A 10155-nucleotide genomic window follows, 5' to 3' on the forward strand; every position below is an offset into this window, starting at 1 on the left:
TCTGTACCAGGCACGATGTTTGGTCATTTACATTCCTTATTTGTTTCTCACAACCTTATTTTATGTATGAGGAAAATGAGATTTAAAGAAGTTAACTAACTTTCCCAAGATTACGCGGAAAGAAATGGTAGAGTGAGAATTTGAATCCATAATCTCTGTTTCAGAATCTGAGCTCTTCCCTACTCTCCTATCCAGCCTCTCAATGCCTTGCATGGGAATCCTATGTGTAAATGGTGTTACCTGGGGCCTTAGGGCCTCTTGAGTTTTCTCTGCGATGTTGTTTTGGCCTAGGCTTGTCATCATTCAGAATAGATTTGAAAATATTTAATGAATGAATGAATGAATGAATTTCTTAGGTAAGGAGAGATTTTATTCAAAAGGATTTTTGCAGTAAGAGGGGGGAGACTATTGCAACAGGGAGAATGCTCAGATCATAGACCGTAAGATCTGCAAGCATCTCCAGAAATAGTTATTTTTCATTAAGTGAAAGAGTAAAGGAATACTGTATCAATTACTTAAAGATGAATGACACATTTAAACAGAAGATGGGTCTGGAAATTTGGAAGGTTGTTTTCCTGCAGAAAACAAATGGAAACAATTAGAAATTCTGGATAAATGTTTTAAAAACTCTTCTTAAAAGCATGAAAGAGCTAATAAGATAATAAAGAACCACTTGATTAAAATCTAAATAAAAGTGGAATCCAGAGACCTAAACGCAGGCACTGAACCTGCTTTGTTCTGAGGGTTTTTGACAAACTTGGAGAATCTGAGCTTGAATGACCTTGTAGGATTTACAGAGTTCTGGAGACAGAATTCAGTCTCAGATCTTTCCAAATTGGGGTTCTACATAAAGGGGGGACCCCAGGTGCTACACCCTCAAGGTGAGGGTGAAGCAGAAGTGATACTGCTCTCCCCTACCCCCGGGGGACCACAGGAAAGTTGCTTTGGCATTGGTAAGAGCAGAAAGTGGAAAACAAAGCTCCACGGAAGGATGTAACCTAGAGCCCAAGCTGGGCCAGTGTAGACCTGCAACACGAATCCACATCACCTGGGTGCTGCAAAACCTTCCAGCCAGGAACTTGGTTTAAATGGTCTTGAACTGGGGGTCTGCCAGAAGCAGTCACAAATTCTCCTTGGAGGATCTCCCTTCATCTTAGCTTCTCCTGCAGTCTCCCTCATCTCACTCAATGGTTCTTTTATTTTTCCAGTTACTCAGGCCAAAAATCTTGGCATCATTCTTGACAATTCTGTTTCTCACACCCCCCCATACAGTCTGTTAGCAAATCCTATTTACCTTTCAAATACTGTGTGCGCATCATCTCTCTGCTGGAACATTGCAATCTTCCTCTCAGTGGTGTCCTTGCTTCTGTCCTTCTCTCCCTAGAAATTATTTCCAATACAGCAGTCAGAGCGAGCCTGTTAAAATGTAAGTCATGTAATTCCTATGCTCAAAACACTTTAAATGATTCTTACCTCACCCAGAGGAAAAGCGATTGTCTTTGTAATGACCTCCATAGCCCCAAACTTTTGCCCCTTCGCTCCTCCGCCCTCATTTCCTGCTACTCTCCTGCGTGTTCCGAGTAGCCGGTGCTGTCAGCACCCTGCCCACAGCCGCTCTGGTTTACCCTTTCAGGGCGTCTGGGCCCAACTCCGCATGCCAGCAACTGTATTTCTTTGTCCGAGGGCTTTTTCTTGCCAATGGAACAAAGCTGTCCACGTGAGGCTGGTGGGAGGTGCTGGGAGTTAATGCCCTCTGGGAGGAGCCCTCAACCAATGACTGGCAGGGATTATTATATAACTATCCCAGCTCCCTAGCCTCAGTTTTACTCGGTCTCCCAGAGGTCTCTCATTGGGATTAAGCTCCTTGACCCGCAGTGAGAGAAGAAAGGGTATGTTTTCAGGCCAGTTTATAATACTGTTTTGTTCCATTGCCAGTGGCTCTTTATTCACAAATTATCTGTATGGACCTGAATGCTTATCTCATTCCAGCTAAAATACCCAGTCCTCCAGCCGTACTGTTCCTTTCTGTTTCTTGAACACTCAGGCATGCTCTAGCCTCAGGGTGGTTGCGTTTGTTGTCCCTACTCACTTGTCTGGAGTGCTATTCCTCCAGAAATACACAAGGCCATTTACTGCACATGCTTCAATGAGGCTGTCCCTGGCCATCCTATCCTGTTCAATCATTTCAGTTACTTTTTTTCCTGAATTAATTATTTTTTTCCATTAACACACAGAATGATCTAATTAAAAAATTAACTGTGAGCATCGACATGTGCATGTGTGTATGGTGCGAAATTTATTTATTGAATCTTCTCTCACTGGAATATGAGCTCCCTGAACAGTGGGACTTATGTCTGTTTTGTTCATGCTGTATCCCAATAAACTACCTGTCACATAGTGAGTGCTAAATAAATATTTGTTAAATGCTTGTAAGAATGAAAACAAATAATATTCCTAGGATAATAAATAGCTTAGAGGAAAAAAATACCCAAGCATAAAAGCAACAAAAACACCATGAGTGAGAACCAGCATAAACAAAAGATGTGGAAAGAGATCTACAAAGATTTTAGTGTGAAATTATCAGAGATTATATTTGTTTGCTATGTTTAATAAAAAAAATGAGATGAGAAATATCTGGAGCAAGAAACTATACAGTAACTAAGCAGGTATGAAATGAATTTCTCCATATTGAAAATACAATAAATTATAAAAACCTAATCAATGTGTTTCTCAGCATGTTAGATTCAGTTGGAGAGAAGTCAAAAGATATCTGGAATCCAGCACAGAGAGAAAGATATGAAATTTATGAAAAGAGGTTAAAAGACTCAAAGAATAGAGTGAGAAGGTCTAGCATACATCTAACACAAACTTCAGAGTACAGGAAAGAGAAAATTTAGCGTCCTGTGTAGGGGGAATGACAGAGTAACTGGTAGCAGACTTACCCTCATGCTGTTCACAAATATAGAACTGGACAAAATTTTGAAAAGTAACTATTTTTCAAACATTGAACCACAGGCTGCTTGAGACTAAGTTCCCTGAGAAAAGGCAAACATGCATGGTGACCTTATAATCACTCAGCTTTCGGACTGAAGTCACCTTCTGGACTGTGGTTCAGGGAGATGGAGCCTCCGAAGAGCACAACTGTCTCCCTGAGCTGAGGAGTCATGGGTGGGACTTTGCAGGGTACCAGAGAGTAGGGAGCTGCTCAGAGACAGAAATTCCAAAAATCAGCATAGGAGACGCCTTAAGTCTTTGGCTAAGTTTTGAGTTTGGTTTAGTTTGACTCAGTTTTGCATACACAGACAGTGCAAGACCCCAGGATACCTCTCAGAGAATAGTTACTAGGAAGCTGATTCTGGAGGTTGCACCGTGCTGAGGTTGTACAGTGCTGACTGAGGAATTCTGAATAGCTAGAGTGGAGAGACTTTGCTGAACACCCCAAGTATTTAGCTGAGACCTGGGAAGGGCAATGCCTCAGGAGGAGGGCCACCCTCTCCCTCGATTAAGAGCTAGTCTAAACCTGGCCTCACAAAGTCAGAGCTAAGTCCTGAAAGGATCAAGCTGATTCCCTTGATTCTTTTAATTAATTGCTTGGCCAGAAAAAAAGTGTAATATTTTAGCGTCAAGATTCTTGAATCTTTGATTGATTTTTTTTTTTTAATGAAATTGGGATTTTACTGTTTAATGGGAGTACGGTACATGTAAAGGCTTCCAGTTGTTTGCATTTACCATACGGAGATACTTTCATAAAAGTTGTGCCTCTACAGTTTCCTATTATCATTGTGTTGCTGTGTATAAGGTTTGTCTCTTGTAAGGTGTTTGAAATACTGCAGAGATTTTGAATTATTTCATTTATAAGTTTGATTCGTTAGGTATGTGAAGATGAGTGAAGTGCCTCGAGAGGTGGTGCTTGTTAGGTTTGTAATGCTGTGCTATCCAGGTTTTGAAGAATTACAGACAATTGGTATGACACGCCCTAGTGCGTGACGTGTACAATGTGATACTATCTTTACCTATCAAACTAATGAATAATCAAATAATGAAATAATCAAATTTATAATAATATTGCCTGATGTCAGCAAGGATGCAATGAGATGAACATTCTATATACTTCTGGTGAAAATGTGAATTGACACAATCTTTCTGCAAATATATTTGGTCATATATTTTCAAGCTGTTTAAATATTTGCACCATTTGACCTAATAATTACAAGGAAATGATCAGAAAGTTATCTTTCTAAGATGTTAATTGCAGCATTTTTTATAATGATGAAAATTATGGTATGAATTGAAGTCATATTTTATGTGAGGATTAGTTTTTAATGTCAACAGTTAATAATTTTGGAATATTCAAAATTACCTTTGAAAAATTCTTTAAATCTGCTATAGAATAGGTCTGTGTATCATTGATCGTTAATTCCAATGTGGCCACTTTCTTTCTACAATGTTGCAACAGATTGTTTCTACTTCTCGGTTTTAGCTATTTATTTTTTGTCCCTCTCACTTTTGTCTCTTATTTATTTATTTTTTTGGCTCTCCAGAATCTTCATTTTAACATTTTGATGTATTAAAGAGAGATATAGAAAATTATATTCAATATGTATAATTTGATATTTTTATTGAATATATTTCACATATAACATTGTATAAATTTAAGGTGTACAACCTTAACTTGATGCATGTATATATTTTAATATGATTGCCATTGTAGTGATATTTAGCACCTCTATCACATTACATAATTATCCTTTCTTTTTAGTGATTGGAATAATAAAGTTCTAGTTTCTTTGCAAGTTTGATGATTATAGTAAAATATTGGGGTCTACATTCACTATACTGTGTATTAGATCTCTATGGCTTATTTACTTCTCATTACAAGTGTGTATGCTTAACCAACATCTGTCTTATTCCTCTTTTCCCCCAGCCCCTGGTAACCATCATTTTACTCACTGCTTTTACGAATTTGGCTTTTTTAGATTCTCTATATAAGCGATATCATATGGTATATGTCTTTCTCTGTCTGACTTATCTCACTTAGCATAATGTGCTCAAGGTCCATCCATGTTGTCACAAATGGCAGAGCGTCCTCCTCTCTCATGGTTGAATAGTATTCCACTGTATATATATATATACCACTTCTTCTTTATCCATTCATCTATTGATGGGCATTTAGGTTGTTTCCATATCTTGGCTATTGTAAATAATGCTGCACTAAACATAGAAGTGCATATATCTCTTTGAAATCCTATTTTCATTCTCTTTGGGTATATATTTGGGTATATACCCAGAAGTGGAATTGTTAGATTATATGGTAGATCTATTTTAATTTTTTGAGGAACCTCCATATTGTTTGTCATAGTGGTTGGAACAATTTACATTGCCACCAACAGTGTATAAGGGTTCCCTTTTCATCACATCCTTGCTAGCACCTATTGTCTTCTTGATGATAGCCATTCTAATATTAATGTTTTTAAATTTATATTCCATTGAGTCTAGCCTTTTATTTTCTGTATTGTAAATGTCATTAATTTTTTATCTTAGCATTTAAAACACTCAATCTTTTATCTTTGATACTTAATTATTTTAATTATCTTGTTAAATTGAATTCTTTTCCTTCTTTTATTATTTTTAATTACTTAAAAATATAAACTTTATATTACTTTACAATTTCCCCTTCCTACGCTTTACATCCTTTATTTTACAAGTTGTTTTTAGAACTGCAATAAGCAGATCTATCCACAGGGGTTGTGGTAAAACCAAGGCCCACCTCACTGACTAGGGGTTTGGATCTCTTCTTTTTTGAGCAACTGTTTCTGCTCTCAGGATCCTCCTGCTCGTTATCCCAGGATTATTAAAGATATATTTCCAAAAATGGTTCCATTTTTGCTAGTCTTCAGAGGTGGAACTTGAGTGTCACCTGATAGGTCTCGTGTCTTTTAACAGACGAGGCAGATGCCAAGACCTAGAATCTGATACTAGCACCTACCCCCCTTGTCACAGGAAACATCCAGCTGCTTGGTAGTTGGAGAAAAGTCTTCTTAAAAAGCAGAACACTGCATCCAGAGAATGCAACCAACACCCGTAATGGATGTGAAATTAATCAGCTTCAAGGGCTAACACCAAATAACTGTTTTCAACTTGACAAGTACCAGATTTGGAAGAGTAACTAAAATTCAGAGTCTTGGGTAGGCAGAAGGTAGGCAAGAAGGGCTGCTCAGGGATGGCTGAGGCAAGTGGCTGGGTAGCAGCAATAGGGCAGTGCTTTGAAGCAGTGCCAGGAGTGGTACAGGCAAACAAATGTAGGACAGCGTAGCAGAAGGACGGAAATACTGGACACTAGACATGGCACTAAACAGGGAATTTGGCTCTGTGAATAATACAGGAAATCAATTACATACCGGAGGGATAGGATGGGGAGTTCTTTGGAACACAGAAGGCTTGTTGTCAGGGGCAGACTAAAAAGGAAGAGTGTTTGCTGCTAGAGTATTGATCTAGTCTCTGTAGATTCTTTTAATTTCCTAACCCAAATCACGATTATTTCTGGAGTCTAAGGGAAAAACAAGTGTCAATGTGGGAGTCAAGTGGTGCCACTTGAGGATAAGGAAGAATGCAAAGTCTAGGAGGCATGCAGGCTTAACATTATTCAACCCTTCCTGTGATTACAGCTTAATTTATAAAGTGACCCTTCAGTATAATTACTCCCAAATATGAAAGTGATTTGCACATGTCACAAAAGACTGCCAGGAGCCTTGCCTTTACTAGTCTATGATATTACTGGTTTCATTAAATTTACTAAACTTACAGTAGACATTTTAAATTGGCTCACAAATATCCTCGTATGAGTTGCCACCATTTTTATGCCTTGGAATAGGGCCCCAATATTAAATCTGTTTGTGAGCCAGGAAGTGATGATGTTCCTCCGTCTTGTCTGATAATAGTTCCAGGAGAAGCTAGAAAAGTTAACCATAAGTAGACATAGCTTTACTTTCCATCAAGTATTTAAAGTGGCTTTGTTGTCGGAAGTACCCCTTAGTATTACCCAAATTGGACAGGTTCTTTCTCACGAGGTGCTTTAGAGTTGCAGGGTAACCACTCAGGGAACTTTGAGGACGCTGTGACAGACAGGAGAAAAGAAAAGAAGAGGAGCAGTTTCCTTTTCAACTTTATTCTGAAAGTAGGAATGCCAAGGTTGTCCCAGAAAGTTTGTCGTGCTAAGAACACACAACTTTGATTTAGAAGACAAATAGCTAACCATAAAACTCAGGAGGAGTGAGATTCATTTGTTTAGAAAGCAGTAACATTGGACTATGTGAACCTCGATGGAGTCCTATTTAACATTCTCCATCACTTTACTGCACAGCAATGGCAATATTTCCCAAATCACTTTGAAATTCACCGACAGAGCCTCAATTATGTTGTTGAGGCATTAATTTTAATCTTTAATTTCCCTTAGAATGCAGTGCTCCTCATACTAAGAAAATTTCCTATTCACGATATTATAAAAATGAAGGAAAAACAGAATCCACCTATGCTGGTTTTTTTCACTTCATTTGGAATTGCTATAAAACTATTTTTGCTGAAATATTTCCTAGTTATGTAAATATGTGGGCGAATGTGTGAAGGTGAGGGGAAAGGATATAAAGAATGAAAGTAAAGTTCCACCACCCTTGCCATCATGTCTAAGCAGGATTCTCATTGGCCCCGGTGAAAGGAACGGAGAAGGCCAGCTTTCTTGGACATTGGGTTGTCCCTCCTGAGTCGTGATTTTTGGCAGTGTAAAAGGAAGGAAGGGAAGAAGTAATGCTGCTCAGAGGTGTTTCTGCTTCCACTGCTGCCCCTCACACCCATTTTTTCCTTTTAGATTTTTGGTCTCAGCTGCCAAGAGTATAAATTTCCTAACCACTGCAAACACAAACCCCATTCTGTAGTTCATTCAAATTTAACGGAAAAAAACAAGTGAAAGCTTTATTTTCTTGTCCAAAATGTATTAACTTAAAGGTGAGAGAGACACTAAGGTGTCTGGAAAACATGAAAGAAAAAGAGAGCGATGGAATATGGAAGTAGTATATAATGCTTAAGAATAAACAAAATAAAAGTGGAAAATCTTAGCTATTTTTATATTCTTTATGGAGATCTTTAATTTTATTTTCCTTCTAAATTATATTATAGAGGTTTTCTTTGTCTGCTAAAGATTCAAATAGAGAAAAATATTTTTGAAAATAATAAAAATTTTAAGAAGTTAGTAGCCACATTATCGTATTGTAAACTGCCTGTCTGAATATGAACAGACAGATTTATCTACAAACTCAGAGTAGATCAGGGAGAATTATGCATCATCCTGGCAACCACGAATGTTAATTATATTAACCATTTGTCCCAACAATTCATAGTTGTTTAATACCACTTTGTAATTTAGTCACCTATTCATTTATAATAAGTATTTCTTGGATATAAGAATCACCAGGCATGGCTCTAGGCCCTGGAGATATGTGAATCACAAGACAGTGTTAGTCTCGGTCTGAAGAGAATTACATTCTACTAGGTAAAGATAAACATGTACCTAAATAAGACAGCATTTGATAAGTGCTTAGAATCAAATTAACAGGGTGACATGATAGATTTTAATTGCAGAGGTCTACTTAGCTAAAATGGTCAGGATCAAACTCTTTCAGGAGTTGGTATTTAGATGATACTTGAATAATATATTCAAACCATTCATTCAAAGAAGGAGAAGGCAGAGAAAGAGAAAATAGCAATTACAAAGGCCCTCAGTAGTAAAAAGCTTGGCTTGGACTAAGGAACAAAGAGGATTCCAGCACAGCTGGTGTAGCAAGGAGGTGGCGTGACATGAGGTTGGAGAATGTGGCCTTCTTCACTTGCACAGCCTTTTTGACCATGCTACAATGCTGGATTTTACTACAAGTGGTAACAAAAATCTTGGAAGGATTTTAAGCAGGGCAGTTGATTTAACATGAATTAACTTTTTTTTTTTTTAATTTTTTTGTTTATTGCAGTAACATTGGTTTATAACATTGTATAAATTTCAGGTGTACATCATTATACTTCTATTTCTGCATAGATTACATCATATTCACCATCCAAATACTAATTACAACCCATCACCACACACATATGCCGAATTATCCCTTTCACCCTCCTCCCTCCCCCCTTCCCCTCTGGTAACCACCAATCCAATCTCTGCCTCTACGTGTTTGTATATTGTTGTTACTATCTACTACTTAATGAAGGAAATCATACGGCATTTGACCTTCTCCCTCTGACTTATTTCACTTTGCATAATACCCTCAATGTCCATCCATGTTGTCACAAATGGCTGGATTTCATCGTATCTTATGGCTGAGTAGTATTCCACTGTGTATGTATACCACATCTTCTTTATCCATTCGTCCCTTGATGGGCACTTAGGTTGCTTCCAAGTCTTGGCTATTGTGAATAACGCTGCAATGAACACAGGGGTGCATGTATCTTTACGCATTGGTGTTTTCAAGTTCTTTGGATAAATACCCAACAGTGGAATAGCTGGATCGTATGGTAGTTCTATCCTTGATTTTTTGAGGAATCTCCATACTGTTTTCCAAAGTGGCTGCACCAGTTTGCACTCCCACCAGCAGTGTATGAGAGTTCCCTTCTCTCCACATCCTCTCCAACACATGTTGTTTCCTGTGCTGTTAATTATAGCCATTCTGACGGGCGTGAGGTGATATCTCATTGTAGTTTTGATTTGCATTTCCCTGATAGTTAATGATTTTGAACATCTTTTCATGTGTCTGTTGGCCATCTGTATATCTTCTTTGGAGAAATGTCTGTTCAGGTCTTTTGCCCATTTTTTAATTGGGTTGTTAGTTTTTGTGTTGTTGAGGTAAATGATTTCTTTATATATTTTGGAGGTTAACCCCTTATCAGATGTAAGGTTTGCAAATATCTTCTCCCAATTGTTAGGTTGTCTTTTCATTTTGTTGATGGTTTCCTTTGCTGTGCAGAAGCTTTTTAGTTTGATGTAGTCCCATTTGTTTATTTTTTCTATTGTTTCTCTTGCCCGGTCAGACATGGTGCTTGAGAATATGTTGCTAAGAATGATGTCGAGGAGCGTACTGCCTATGTTTTCTTCTAGAAGTTTCATAGTTTCAGGTCTTA

The 10155-nt window shown here is 37.9% G+C and overlaps 1 long non-coding RNA gene across 1 annotated transcript; it reads right to left on the reverse strand.

Moving 5' to 3' along the window:
* Positions 1–358: 358 nt before the first annotated feature.
* LOC147915863 (uncharacterized) lies at positions 359–1727 on the reverse strand. Its single transcript, XR_015553750.1, has 3 exons — positions 1474–1727; positions 1295–1380; positions 359–575 (listed from the first exon to the last, which is right to left on the reverse strand). It is a non-coding gene; the product is annotated as an uncharacterized LOC147915863 (long non-coding RNA).
* Between the last annotated feature and the right edge of the window lie 8428 nt (positions 1728–10155).

This window comes from Ceratotherium simum, chromosome 12, assembly GCF_057802395.1.
Source record: "Ceratotherium simum simum isolate JZ-2026a chromosome 12, ASM5780239v1, whole genome shotgun sequence".
Taxonomy (NCBI): Eukaryota; Metazoa; Chordata; class Mammalia; order Perissodactyla; family Rhinocerotidae; genus Ceratotherium; species Ceratotherium simum.